At 36.7% G+C, this 15,494-nt stretch overlaps 1 protein-coding gene across 5 annotated transcripts in view; it reads left to right on the top strand.

Annotated features, from left to right (window-relative positions):
- Positions 1 to 15,494, top strand: part of LOC106883394 (serine/threonine-protein phosphatase 6 regulatory subunit 3) — a 55,783-nt gene that overhangs the window by 3,375 nt on the left and 36,914 nt on the right. For all 5 annotated transcript variants that reach the window (XM_089341816.1, XM_014934387.3, XM_014934388.3 and 2 more), the window contains exon 2: positions 3,633 to 3,703. The gene's annotated coding sequence lies outside the window, so the exon portion shown is untranslated. The remainder of the gene's footprint in view (positions 1 to 3,632; positions 3,704 to 15,494) is intronic.

The following is a 15,494-nucleotide window of genomic DNA, read 5'->3' as shown; positions in this document are numbered from 1 at the left end:
ACAGGGTTATTTATGGTTGAGTGAATTGAAGCAACATAAAATGAAGTGTTTTGCTCAAGGACCCAATGCACTGCCAGTCTGGGAATTAAAAACCATGATTTTGTAGCCATAAGTGCAAAACCCTAGCCACTAGGCCACACGCTTCCACCCAATAAGAAGTAAAAATTAAAATCTCTTTATAAGTATTAATTTTCATTTGGTGAAGAATAAAGAATTGGCTTTCTGCCAATGCTTCTGTTTGTGCTGGAGAGGAAATGTGTATTATCTAGGGATTAATCATTGACTAGTGGACAGCATTTTTGATTTTGAGTAACACCCCATTATAAACAAGACAGTCACAAAGACAACAACAGACTTGTACAAAAGTATTCTAACTTCAATGGAGATGTCACAATCTGGTTGTGGCAGTGAAGATATGGAAGTTGTCTTGTAAGTCTTCTCTATTATTAACTTCTGTAGCTTGGCCGCACTCGTTGTCTTCACCTCACTGCTAGGTTCCTATGTTTGTATTGGTTGGGCAGAGCTTCTCTAGCACAGTGTCTCGCTACTTCTTTCAACTCATTGTTATCTCCTTCGTGGGGTTCAGCATCCTGAGATTATCCTCTTTTGCAGTTGTATTTCACCTTAATTACTTGGCACTTTTTTTGTCATCCTTCATATGCCTCATGTCCACATGAACTGTGGCTTCTCACAGCTCATTCATTCTGTTGTTCATACACATTAATTTTTACACATTCAGCAGAACATATTCACTTCGTTTCTTTCCAGCCTTCTCAAATACTTCACATTCAGTGTCCATATTTAATTATCATGTAACATCACACTTCAGACACACATGCATCATATGGTCTGCTCTTTACACATAGAAAGAATTTTCTTTTCACCAAAACGGGAGGGTTTTGTGCAACCTATACCAACAATTAAAGGGAAAAACATTGATCTGAAACCTATAGTTTGCACCCATCAACTAGTGACAGATGTTGCTTTCCTGCTCATAAGACGTTTTTACTATAGGTATAAGGCCTGAACTTTTGGAGGAGGGTTTTGTTGATTACATTGACTTCTGTGCTCAACTGATGCTTATTTTCTCAACCCTGAAAGAATGAAAGGCAAAGTCCACCTCAGCAGAATTTGAACTCAGAAAAAACTGGAAAAAATGCTGCGAGGCATTTTGTCTTGTACGCTAACGATTCTGCTACCTTGCTGCCTTCCTACTCAGAAAATTAAACTTTTTACATGCAAATAGTGAACTACATTAAGGGGTGAGGGTCACCATTAACTGCAGCCAGCCTTCTGGGGTCTGTTCACTTCATATCTCAACTAAATATATACTGTCCTTACCTTTGCTGGGAGATTGAATATGGAATCCTTTCTGAAGTCAGTCCAGTTCATATCTCAACCAAATATGTACCCTTTGCCTTGGCTAGAGAATCAACTATATATATATATTCCTGGTACTTTGAGATAACTAAAGAGTTTGCTCTATAATCCGTTGTTGTGGTGATTACACATTTATTAACCTCAGCTCATGCCTCTATTTTTATTCAGTTCAAACTTGTTTCAGAATTGTCAGTTTCAAAACCGGAAATAACCTGATGAATGCCGGCAACATTCACTTTCACTCTAGGATAGGCATGAAAAAGCTACATGTGCTTCATTAAAATGTGTACAATATTATAAACTATCTACTGTAGACATCTTAAGAATTTATTAACTTTCAAGAGAGGGTGAAATACTTCCTTTTTGGAACAGTGGATCTCGAAGCACATAAAGCTATGAGTAACATTGTGTAAACATTGAATTGAAAACCCTTTTTGTGGGTTTGTGTTCCATGGGAAGCCTTTGAAAAAGGGTTTTCAAACCAGTATGTAAATGCTATAATTCATGTGCTTTGAGATCCACTGTTCCATGAAAGAATTATCTACTGCAAAATCACAGAGAGCATTTCAATTATGTTTAAACAAAAGTCATTGGAGATTTCAACTTTGAAACCTGAGCTACACTATGAAAGCACATCTAATTCATTTAACTAAATGGGGAAAACCTAAACCTCGCACTCCCACTTATGATTTGTAATACAAACAGCACCGAGTGATAACTACTGATTGAAACCTCTGAGTGCAAAGAGGAGCTTGGAGCTCCCTTAAAAATTTGAATTTGTCAGTGGAATTGAAGTGGATAGAGAACGGTATCAGCTTAGCTACAGTTTCTTTTCAAAATATCCTGTTTATAACAACTTGCAAAATGCATTATTAGAGTGTGCTTTAACATCCACAGTCGTTTCTGTCTCCCTACACTCTTGCTAAGAATGTTAAATCTACCTGCTTCAGTCCTGCTGATAAGATTACACAATCAGAGCTTCAGCTAAGTTAAGTGCTTAGTAACTGGACTATTCCCTCAAATACATTGCCCACGGCTCTGTTATACTCTTCCATTTTGGTCTACTGGAAGTCTTGGCTGTGTGGTTAAGAAGCTTGCTTTACAACTACATGGTTTCAGGTTCAATTCCCACTGTGTGGCACTTTGGGAGTGTGTGTTCTACAGTAGCCCTGAGTTAGCCAATACCTTGTGAGAGAATTTGGTAGACTGAAACTGAAAGAAGCCTATTAGTATATATATATATATATGTGTGTATGTGTGTGTTTCCCTCCATTCCACTGCTTGACATCTGGTGTTGGTTTGTTTATGTCCTTGTAACTTACTAGTTCAGCCTTAGAAACTGTTAGAATAAGTACTGGTGTTGATTTGTTTGACTAAACACCTTGAAGGTGGTGCCCCAGCATGGCCGCAGTCTAATGATGACTGAGACAAGTAAAAAGATAAGCTGTTGCAGATGTTTCACGCTAGAGAGATGTTTTTTTCAAATAGAATTTCTCCTCTGTTCTCTCCTTTCATTTCATACATTGACTGGTTGCCCAAGTTTTCCAGCCACAATTGCTTATCAAACAAATATTTGCAAAAAAAAAAAAATTAAGCTGATTGCCTGACCTGAATCGGTTCAGGCAATTATCTCATTGCAGTGGCAATTGCAGTGGCTCTACGGTGATTAACCTTAATGATTTACTCAAATCTGTTGCCAACAATGCACGATTTGCTCAACCTGCTAGAAAGAGCAGTCAGATTCTCCTCGAGCTGGACTCTATCGTCTTAAACAAAAAATAAAAAGAAAGGAAAACAATTTAGATGCTCTGTTTGAAAATATGCTAGGTAGGTCATGGCTAGACTGCTTTGATCATAGGGTTACTCAGGTATGTAAATATAAATGACCTGTAGGGACAACGTATTTTGTTATGCAACCAAAGTATATTAAATGTTTTTGTTAAACAATGATTGTTCTTTTTAAATCATTGACTTAACATTGCCACTCTGGGGTCATCTTCAGTTCAGAACAAACTCTGCAGCTGCTGATAATCAAGTGTGGCTACAGATTGCTGACAGGCTGCCATCCAAATACTGAAAGTCTCCCTTGTTTAGGTCTTCTGCTAGTCTTAAACCCTTTTAGCATTCAGATTACTCTGTCACACATAATGTTTATTTATTCACATTGTCATGGATTAGTCTGCCATTATCTCACAGCTTTGAGACAAATATTTTGCCTGCTTATTTTTATTATTGCTGTTGTTTCGTTTCAGATCAATTCCTCATAAAGATGTTCCATTGGAGTTTACATTAAAATAATTTTCTAGGAAAGCAACTGCCCCATGTAAATACAACCAGTTTTTATACCATTACTGTATTTTTAAAAATAATTGTATTGTATTAGGAAAAAAAAAAATATTTCCATATCATATATTAATCATGTGTGACTTCTTTCTTTGTCTGTGTGACATGTAACAATTCTGCATATTCTGCTGTGATTTCTTTTACCAATTCATTAGCGAAAGTGTTTTACAATCATTCTCCTATATTAACAAGAATAATAAGCAAGTTGTTCTTCATTTGAATATTTGCCTACTGTGATGACAAATGCTTTCTTGGTTGGATACTCTTACTCGATTTTCATTTAAGAATGGAATCTTGTTGGCAAAGCACATTTTGTAGCAAGTGTAGTTTTGGCTGTAATATGGTTTGAAGTTTTCAGAATACTGCTCTGATCCGCCCATTTTGACCTCAGTCTTTGTGCCTTATGGTTTGAGTGGAAAGTACTAAAGATCATTTTGAGTGACAGGCAGTGGTAGTAGCCAGGGACGATGTTTTTCGAAAGGCATAAATAAACTTTTCCCTATCTTTGTGAAACCTCATGTCTATGTAAGAAATCCTTAAATATTAATCTGTGTTCATTGAGAAAATAACTTGTGTAAATGTTTCACTGTTTCCATTGCTTTAATTAAACTGAAAAGAAAGAAAACAAAACCTACCAGTCTAGTAAATGCAGTACATTTAAAATGGATGTCTATGTATACATTATGTATGATGTATAGATGACTGTTCTAATTTAATACTATCTCAATTGCATATGTAGGATTTTTTTTCAACTGGGCAGCAATTCACAACATCAGTGAATGGTTTATTCAATTTCTCCTGTATCTGACTGCAAGAACATGCTATTGAAAAGCCCCAACAAAGCTGAAATGCAATTGTGTCTCTTGCTGGCCACCACTGGGATAAATTTTCATCTCCCTCTGTTATTTATTTTTTGAACATTGTACTTCTATCAGAGAGGTTACTTGTGGGCAAATGCCACAATAACTGACCTATCAACCGTTTCTATACATTATGACACACACACACACAGCTATTTTTAATTTAATACTGTCTCAGTTGTGTATACTAGACGATATATTTATCTAATCAAATCTTTCATGACTCATTGTTTTTAATAGACATAATAGTCATTAATGTAGTTTCAGAATGGGTTTTTTTTTAAAATAGGAAAGCGGGGCTTCAGCTATCCTTGAAGAATAAATGTAGCTTGGTATTGTTTTCAAATGTGGTGGACCTTAAGTTAGGTTTCCAACATAAGATACATTTGTCCTCAAATAAGCCGCTATCTTTTACGTTCAGTGATTTACAAAGGATATTTATAATGTACAGTAAAAGCTCATTTTGTAATGATTGTTTTGCTGTACCTTAGAATATCATGAATATAGGCCTTCATTCTTAAATTAAATAAAATAGAAACTTCAAGTCCAGCATTTTACTATAAGTTCTTTGAAGCGATGTCGGCAAAAATGTTGCTACAATCAGTTCAGTAATTCTTTCTGTATATTGCTTGGAAAAAAAAAAAGAGATAATTATGCACTTTTAGGAATGGATGTTGATGTGAGTGAGACTACTACTGCTGTTGGTGTGTCATCTTAACATGTATTTAATTGACTTGGAAATAAACAGTTGTTAGCCTGTTCCACAAACATAAATATGTTCATTGAAAAACTATATATTGTATATATTTTTGTTGAAAGAAATTTTTTGTTTTGTTCTTTTCTTAAGATAACATAGTTAATGTAATGTAATTGAGGTGCTGAAATTTAGCTTTGATTCAGAAATGTAGCATTTGCTTTTTAAACGAATATAAAAAAAGAAATGTAATAATGAATTACTGTATTGCTGGTTCTAGATACCAATGACTTGTTAAAAATTGCAGCATGTGTAAATCCGTTTAGTCAAAGGTTTAGTAAGGACTCCCCCCACACTCTGACCCACTTGCTGATAATTCTATAAACACTCATTCCTATGAGGTGGGGTGGTGGTGGTTGAGGTGGAGTATGGTGTGGGTGTGAGAGCAGGTCGGCTGTGGCTGCCTCTTGTCTGCTGGTTTGGAGATAAGTCGGTTGTATGAACGGGGACAGTGTGGCACAATTGAGCTTTAGCATTCTGGCTTAGAAAGGAAGAAGTAGGGGAATAGGTGATGGTTAGATTTGGCATGAGTGGAATGGAAAGAAGTGAAGTCAAAGGAAGAATAGGGGCTCAGCAGATAAAAGACGGACACGGAGAGGATGGTGTGGTCCAGAGAAATAGAGATGTTCAGGTGATGAAGATGATGGGGTTGAAGTGTAGGGCCAGGTTGGAAGGGTTGATGGAAATGATGAAGGAATTGAGCTGTAAGAGAGTTGATGTTGATACGACCAGCAAGGTAACCACTGTGGCTGTAGGTTGGATCCAGTGAATTGGAAGATTTGGGTTTGAACATGACTAACAAGCAGGTTTGTGTAATTAGGGCCTACAGTAGACCCCATAGCCACCCTTGAGTCTTTTGGTAGAGATCTTGGACCTCATCATCAATACCCCTCCCCCTTTCACTCATCTTATATGTTGAACTATGATAGAAGTGGCCTTTACTTTTATTTCTGGAAGTAGATTCTAATTCTTGTCACACTTTATAGTCTGTTTGCTTTCATTTACATTGCTGTGTACTTGTACAAATCTGTCCTAGCATTGCAAAGCCTCGGTTTATCTTCTTTTGTGGTACTCAGGTGCTAGTCTGTTGGGGGGGGGGGTTTATTTGAAAAATAACCAAATACAAATGAAATTAAAGTCAGTTGTATCAAAGAAAAGAAAGAGGGCGTGGTTAGTGACTTCATTTTTTTACTATTTGTTGAGGGAGATTTGGCTGTTCTTTCTACGAGGTGCAACGACTACAAATACCACATAAACATAAAGCATAAAGCAAAAGAAAAAAATAAGAAAGCGAAGTATAGAATAGCAAAATTGTTAAATGTCAAACGAAAAACTGAATTATCAGACGTCGAGTGAAAGTGTAGTTGTACTGAAAGATGTTGCTGCTATGCATAGACAGAAAAGAGACACCTTAGACTGCATCCAAAAGAAGACCACCCTACCGATTGGCAAAGATTCAGTCACCAACATGTTTCAATAAGTAGCTCACAGATGGTACTCTTTCTTCTCTCTGCTTGTTTTACTGGTAGTATTATGATGGCCTCTGGAGTATGAGATTTTCTTGGCTCTGCCTATCTGTTGTTGCTGATTCAACACGGACTTATTTGACATCACACATTTTAATGTTTCTCTCTTTATCAGAGTGAGTATCTTTGTCTTTTTCGTATGAAGAGAGGGAAAGTATTTATGTCGGTTGTGTTCAATTAATGAATTATAATTGGAAATATTTGTTGAGAGAAATGTATAAATTTTCCAGTGCATCATACTCACTGCCATCTCACAGTTTTCACGGGGTCTTAAATTTGCTGAATTCAAGTAAGTCTTTAGACTAGGCCAGGACAGAAATGTCAACATCGTCAATTGCATTGTCAATTCTAATAACAAGTATTTTTGAAATGAATTAATTTTTCAAACTGCTCTGCTTGATAGCTTCGTTACATAGATTAAATTGCCGTTTAAATATGTCACAATAAAATGAATCCTTGAACCTTGCATTCATATTAATATGCGAAAAAAAAACCAAAAAATTAATCTCGTGATTGAAATCAAAGCTAATCATTTTAAAATTTCCTGTACTTTGTGATCCTTGTTGTCTAGAAAAAGGATTTAGGTCGTGGTTTTTTAAAAAATTTTAAGTCAAATCTATCTGTCATATTTTACTTGTTTTAGTTGGACTTTGGTCATGCTGGGGCACTACTTTGACTTCAGTACTTATTTTGGAAGTCTGATGCATATTTTATTGGTCTCATTTACCAAACTGCTAAGTTACAGGGATGTAAACAAACCAACACTGGTTGTCAGGCAATGGTGGGGTAAAAAACAAACACACACTCTCTCTCACACACATATATAGGGTGCGGTGAATAAATTGTCGTCTAAATTATGCAAAAATGGAAATAACACTGACATTTTATTTTAACATATCTTTACCAAAGTTACATAAAAAATATCTTGAAATACTAAAGAGTAAATTTATTCAATAAAATTGCCATTAGCTTCAACCACAGTCTCCAGACGACTTCAGAATCTCCTGCAACTCTTCTGGACGGTCTCCTTGTTTAAGTTGGTGAATGCTGCCATAATCCTTGCCTTCAGTTCATCTTTGGTGTTGCAAGGAGTTTTGTTGGTCTCTCCCTCAACTGCGCCCCACACATAATAACGAAGGGCGTTGCAGTCTGGGGAGTTAAGAGCGATGTGGTCACAGAAATTGTCTGACAGCCACGACTGGATTCTCCTGCTTGTGTGGCATGGTGCAGAGTCCTGTGGCCAGACATAGGGTCTTCCAGCAGCCACCCTCTTGACCCAGGACAGCACTATCCCCAAACACGTGTTAAGTCTGAGGCTGTGTGGGAAGATGACTGGAGGCAAAACGTCGCCATCACTAGTGACTACCCCAAACACCACGATGTTGACTGGATGTTTGATTTTTATCACTTTCAAACAGGGGGGTGGCTGAAGAGCACGTACCCTCCCCCTCAAGAAAAGAAGTGTGCCCTTCTAAATAATATTATGCCTTTTTCTCCAGGAATTGTATTTCCTTCTGACCTTGTGTCCTCCCTTCAAAAAATCCCTGGGACTATACCTGTGATGTCAGATATGAAATGATATTTGATTGCTTAAACAGGTTTTGTATGTCTGTATATTACTCATAAACCTCTTCCTTGTTTATGCACAGATTTGTCGGCAGAAATGTTTTAGAAAATTTAATTCGGTTTCCAACAGAAAAAAAAAATGGCAAAACTACAAGCATTAATGGCAGAGTGAGAGATTGATGCTGAAGAGTGTGGAAATCCTGGAACTGTCAAAGAGTTTTGTGTCTCAGAAAAGTTGGTGAGAGACCGATCTGATTGAAACAAAAAGAAGAAAATGCCAGAGCAAAACCTGTTGTATGATATAGTGTCTTCCAGTATAAGAAACTGGAGTAAAATTTATATAAGCTGCGTGTGTGAATAGAGTTGTCATTCACATGGCTATAACAAAAGCACTACAGTTAACCAGAATACAAAGAAACACATTAGTCTTTCATGCTTCAGTTGGTTGGTTGGTTGGTTTGTGAAATGAATGAATAGAAATGGGTTAGTATAACATTGGTGAAACTGGGCTGAGATATTGTAGAAGAAGGAGTGAAAGAATTGCCTCCAGAATTTTAACACAAAGTACAAAGAGTTCTGATCTTGCCAAGGTCATCTTTGTCTTGAAAAATAGAATATTGGTCCAGTAATAGGATTGATTCTTCTATCTCTTACCTTTTTCTTTGGATTTTACCTGTAAATTAACCTTTTAGCATTTACACTGGACATACCCAGCCCAAATATTCTACTTGTTTTATTGTTCAAACTGTCACGATCTAACCCTTCACAGCCACAATGTCATTCTAAAAATAAACAATTCACATCATCAAACTCTCAAAGCTACGAGATAATGCATGATTAATTCAAAGCGATGTGAATAAATAAGTATTGCGTTTGACAGAGTAATTTGAATGCCAAAGAGTTAGATAAAGCCCTGGCCTTGTAATATTGATGTCTTGCTGATTTGGTCTGAGAAATACATTAAAGGTACATGTGTCTGTAGGATACTCAGCCAAAATGTGCCGACCCTTTAGCATTCAGCTTACTCTGTTGAATGTAATGTTTATGTATTCATATTGTTTTAAATAAATCATACATTATTTTGTAGCTTCAAGATTTCGATGATGGGATTAATTTATTTATGGAATGACATTGTAGAGCAGGTATGAGAAGCCAGACTCAGCTAGTTTGAACATAAAATAAATAGAATATTTGGACTGGGTGTGGTTGGTTCAGCAAAAAGACCAACAGAATAAGTATCAGGTTTAATAAAGAAGTACTAAGGTTGATTCATTTGTTCATCTAAAAGGTTGAGGCAGTGCTCCAGCATGGCCGCAGTCTAATGACTGGAACACATAAAAGATAAAAAAGTTAAACAACAACAATGATATGGCAGATTAATCTTTTCCATTAATGCCATTTCTTTGTCTTAAAAAAATGCAGAACCATTTTCTGCAGCAGACAGATTCCTTATAGAGGTCTTGGTCATTTCATAGTGAAACAAATGACTTTCTTGGAAGATACATTTTCTCGTCTTCAGCTAAACAAAATTCGACTGAAGCTATGTCGCTTTCAAGTATCAAGTTTTTTCTAAGTATGATAGTGTTGTTCTATTAATTCCTGTGTTGCTCATTGGACTGTTAAATCGACTTTTGTTCAATGATTCACAACAATGACATTCAGTTTTATAATATCCGGAATGTTCAGAGAGACATCTCCCCTTCCTCCCCTTCTTTTCAGAAGTAGACCACTGTTATTTCTACGTTGACCTTTTCAATCTGGTTTCTCGGTGTGTTTTCTTTGCCTTACTTGATGTGTAAAGAAACCAGAATAGCTTGTCAAGATAAGCTTTCAAATTAGCACCTGATTAACATACTGTTGTTGTTGTTGGTCATATTGTTGCCATCGTTAATAGTTCAAAAGAAGAGACTATGGTTTCATTTCAATTAGTGGTACCTGATTTCTTTTGTGTTACAAAACTAGTTTCCATTTATTTATAGGAAACTTAGAACTTTTTTTTCTTTTTGTTTCTGTCATCAGTGGCCGTGTGGTTAAGAAGCTTTCTTTTGCAACCACATGGTTTCAGGTTCAGCCCTGTTGTATGGCACTTTGGGCAAGCATTTTCTACTAAAGCTCAGTTCTTCCAGCTTGTCTCCTTAATAATTATAAAAGTAATTTATAAATGTTAATTAGTGGAGGCACATGGCTTAGTGGTTAGAGTACTGGACTCATGATTGTAAGATTGTAGTTTTGTTCCCTGGACCAAAGAATGTCGATTTAACAGGTTTTCATGTATTACACTGCTTATGCAAAAAAAAAATAAGGGTTGGGGTACAGGTTGGAAAGTGATGTTTAAATTCTATAGTAAATAAATAAATGTCTTATACTTAAGTGAATGTGTAAGGAGTAGTTGATTGAAAATGCCTGACTTGTAAAACAAATGGAGGTTTATGATAAAAAGCACATCTAGTTGTAGATCTATCTTCATAAGTTTTGTCTAGCCTAAACACAAGCAACTTTTTTTGAGAAGTGGGCCACATGAGATATGGCTCATCATCAGACAAGGTGTGTTATTAAAACACTAAAACAGTTCATGATAATTTTTCATTAGGCTTGTCATTCAGGAAGTCCTGCCAGTTACAAGTTGTTGGAACGGGTCTAACCCATGCCAGCTTGGGAAAATGGACATAAAAAACAATGATGATAGTGTGATACAGGATATTGCTGGAATGGTTCCAATATTTTCATGCTTCAAGTTTTCACGTCATTTCCAGCTATATGACTTGTTCTTTCACAGTGTCTCAGCTTTCTTATGTAGCTCCATGTGCAGGTAAAATTAAAAAGGTGTGGCTAAATAGTTATTGTAACGAGATCCTACAAATGTTTGTGCTGTTTGTAATTGTTGGATACCAGAAGGTATGAGATTTGTTAGTGTCAGATAGAATGTCTTGTGATATTTGTTTGTACTCTGTAATCTGAGTTCAAATCCTGCTCTGTTTATCTTTGCCTATCATCCTTCTGGAGGTGATTAAAATGTATGAAATTATAGTGGTTGGATTGGCAGAACTATAAGAGCATTAGATCAATGTCCGGCACTGTTTGTTTCAGTTACTTGCATTCTGATGACAATATCTGCATTAGGTGCCTTTTGTTTCCAATCTTCTGTGAAAACATATCAGGTCATGGGAGAAATATTTACCTTAGTTGCAAACAGATGAGGATGAGCAACAGGAAGGGCGTCCAGCCATAGAAAATCCTCCTCGACATTCTGTCCCACCCATGCAAGCTTGGATAGTGGATGTTAAAATGATGTTGACAATTTGACTTCATTGTTTTGAATTGCTTCAGAAAAAGAGGAAAGCTGTCACCATTATTTTGATCCCTTTTAAGTAATCCAATTTTAAATCAGTGGTTGTAAGTGGGTTTCTCAAAACCAGTTATTGCTGAGGCAGTCATGGATATAGAATTCTGTGCCAGTTAATAGGGCAGGTTCCCAAAGAATCAGCTACAGGTATCGGTGTTTACTCCACCTGGCAGCAAGTTTCTGCTGGAAAACATTTTCTTCCTGTACCCTCTGGTAAACAGTAGCATTTCACCAGGCAACCTTCAGTTGGAAGCAGTGCATTGACAGTCATCACCAAAGTAGACGCCTAGTCAGAATACTTGCAACAAAAGGATCTTTACTAAAAACACTGCAGGGTTTTCTCTGCTGTGGGGTGTGTATACAGGTCTCAAACCTGTTATGTGCTGTATAGACAAGTCTCTTGTCTGTTATGGAATGTGTAGACAAGTTTCTGTCTGTATTTGTAAATGGGGAGTGTTTAGGGTTTGTTACATTAGTTTCCATGACAATTAGGTATGTCTATAGAAATTGCCGTCCATTTATGCAGCTCTCACTATCTGTTACAGTATCTGCGTATGTACATCGTGTGTATATTCACTAAACTGTTGTAACCTAGTAAAGGTGGGGGGTATTGGTTTTGCAATCTGTCAATTTATGCAATAGAAGCTTCTTTTTACCTGTGAGTAAAGGGAGGTATATATTACTCTAGCAACATTCCCCTAATAATATTCTTTGTGTTGTAAATAGGTCACCCTAGTCACCACAGCATGCAACTTGATCCACGAAGATTTAGAGGGGTGTGGTGGGGTGGAGAAAAACCCCTATGATTTTAGGCGGGGCCATGAGTGGTTGCCTAATTTAAATCTTAATATGGTTTGGGGACATTTGTATCTCCAAATTGAATCCGTATTAGGTCCGGGCTCTCTTGCCATTGTAGCAATTAACACAAGTGAGAACTAGTTACGCAAATTTATTATAGCATAAACACTAATAAATTGTTAAGCTGAATGTTGTAATGAGAAATGTTATTCTGAGGAGTGGTTGTTCGGTGGCAAGCCAGCATAATGCTTGCAGTCAGTGTTGATAAACTTGTTAATGAGAGCAGCAGTAGTAGCTCATTGTGCTGTTAAGCAATTAAGTAGATCTGATGAAGCATGTATTATTATTATTATTATTATTATTATTATTGTGACAAGTTACTCCGCAAGTTTCATTGACAATAGGGTCCAAAGACGATTGTTTGTCTATCCCGGAGTAAGTTCTGAGATTTATAACCTTTCGGTTTACCAACCTTTTATTTTGTATTTTTAGTGATTAAATGTTTTAAAATGCATTCACAAAGTTGGTGACTAACTGGTTTGTGGTGTTAAATGATAGGAAAAAAAAAATCTCTGTTTTGATTGGACAACAGTCTATCTTAGATACTATTGTGTTTATTCTCAACACCTAGGTACACCAAGGCAAGTGCTGCTCAGATAACTAACAATATGTTGATACGGGGATAGGATCTGAGCTATTTATTGTTTACTAATAACCAACGATGAGATTACTGCCTAATCAAGATAGATATAAAATACAAGTTCAATATTTGAAATATAGGCTGTTAAAGTAATAATGATTTTGCTCTCTCTATCGCTATCTCTCTCTATATATATATGATTATCTCACACGGAGGACGGGTAACCACCCAAAAACCATGGTCTGTGAGTATCACGTAAGGCTGGAGATGGGAGTGATGACCTCCCTCGCAAGCTATACGGACACAGACTGTGTTGACAGGAAGCTGGAAAAGATGTTTTCCTGGGGCTTAAACAACAGTAACATCGTCCTTTATAGGACCACCACATTCTGTTGGCAAATAAGCTTTACTATATATATATTTATATATATAATGAAATTGCAGACAGTCTGTAGCTATAGATTAGGAAAGCACAGGGTATGATCTAGTTTGATAATCATTTCAAATTTACACAATAATGAGAAAATGGTTGATATGAAAGAGATTGGATGATGTGTGCAGATGAGGGAACTATTTTAGTATGGAACATGGCATACAAATAGGATTTATACATTCTAGGTTTTGATGAAAGTTGACACTAGAACTTGGTGTTATATAATTTGTTTTGTTCTACATTGGCATTCATGTCATTTATTTTAAAATAATAAATTTCATGCTATGGATTTCACATAAATTTTACATAAATTTCAAAAAATACATTTTCTGTGAAAAAAAAAAAAAATCTCAAAGCAATCATATCTTGCCAGGATGAAGAGAAAGCAACTGGATTTCACTGGTTACTGATAACAAGGGGGGCAGAGAAGAAATGAATTTGAACTACAGGTGGGATATTTGTTAATTTATTTATTTGTGTCAACCGACTGCTGCTGCTGAGCTGTTTTCGAGAGACAAAGCCTGGTGAAGATGTTTTCTCGTGAAGATCATGTGCCCTACAAGGACATCCATAGTGGTTATCTGTCAGTGGATTAAAATTATCCCATCACTCTTGTCACATGGTCAGACTCAGCCAAAATGGATTCACACTTGTTTCAACTCTTTAATTCCTGTTATATCATGTCTAAGAGTTGTGGTGCTTATCTTTTATTTTAATTAAAAATAAAATAAAATTGTACTCAAATTCACTAACAAGGCTTTAGTTGGCCCAAGGTTATAGTAGAAGATATTTTCCAAAAGTGCTGCTCAGTGGAACTGAACCTAAAACTCTATGGTTGGGAAGCAAGCTTCTTAACCACACAGCTGCGTCAGTGCCTAAAGGCTGTGCCTGCACCTATGACCCTTCAAATAGGGATGGAAAGGTACATTGGATAATGTAGACAGGATTGTAATTTCTTTGATCAAGGTAGACGTGTCTTAACAACAATTACTACTACATGTAGCCTAGTTTATTACTGATTCATTCATCTCTGAATTGGGATAACATGGAATACTCAGTTGTGATCCATGTTACCCTGATCACAGATTGGTCTGTGGTAACATGGGTCAATGATCGGTCAAAGATTCTGCTTATTCTGCAGAAATGTGCCTCACTGAGCACCCATAGTGCTTGGTTAACCAGAACGCATTGATTATATCTCTTGTGTTTACTGTGCTGTGAAGCCGTGTATTTCTTTTTATACAGGTTTATCTTCTTGTACCCATCAACATTGGGATCAGGGAACAGGAAAATTCTAAGGCTCCTGATCATCAAAAATGATGCAGATGAGTGAATTCTTCACAAGAAAATGTTGAGATGATCAAGAAAAATATGTGATAGAAGTTTTGCTGCTATGGGTGGCAAGTTTGGTGTCGAATGAATCTACCATTCATTCCATTTACTAAATATGTGGAGATGATTCATTTCTTATGATGTATTTTTGGAACCCAACCCCCCCATCAGAGACAAGGATGTACACGTTTCAGGATAACTAATAAAAAGTTGGCAGAAGCTTCAGGAGGGTACATTATTTGGTGCAATGGAAAATCTACTCTTGAGAAAATGACTGTTAGATTGTAAGCTAGCATTACAGAAACTACAACTTGATACTGTTATGAGCTAAGTGAGTTGGTTCTCTCCATGCCATGAGGCACATAACGCTGCAACATAATCTTTCCAACCAGCTCTGTTTTCCGCTATTCATTTGGTCTCATTCCAATTCCTTCACTCTTCTCATCTCCTTTCCTTGTCAATGATCCTTCACCGTGTGGTTTTACGGTGCCTCGATGCTCTTTTCCCCTCAGGCTGCCA

This window comes from Octopus bimaculoides, chromosome 25, assembly GCF_046866305.1.
Source record: "Octopus bimaculoides isolate indiv1 chromosome 25, ASM4686630v1, whole genome shotgun sequence".
Lineage (NCBI taxonomy): Eukaryota > Metazoa > Mollusca > Cephalopoda > Octopoda > Octopodidae > Octopus > Octopus bimaculoides.
The sequence above is the reverse complement of the archived record's forward strand: the minus strand, read 5'-3'. Positions and strand labels throughout refer to the sequence as shown.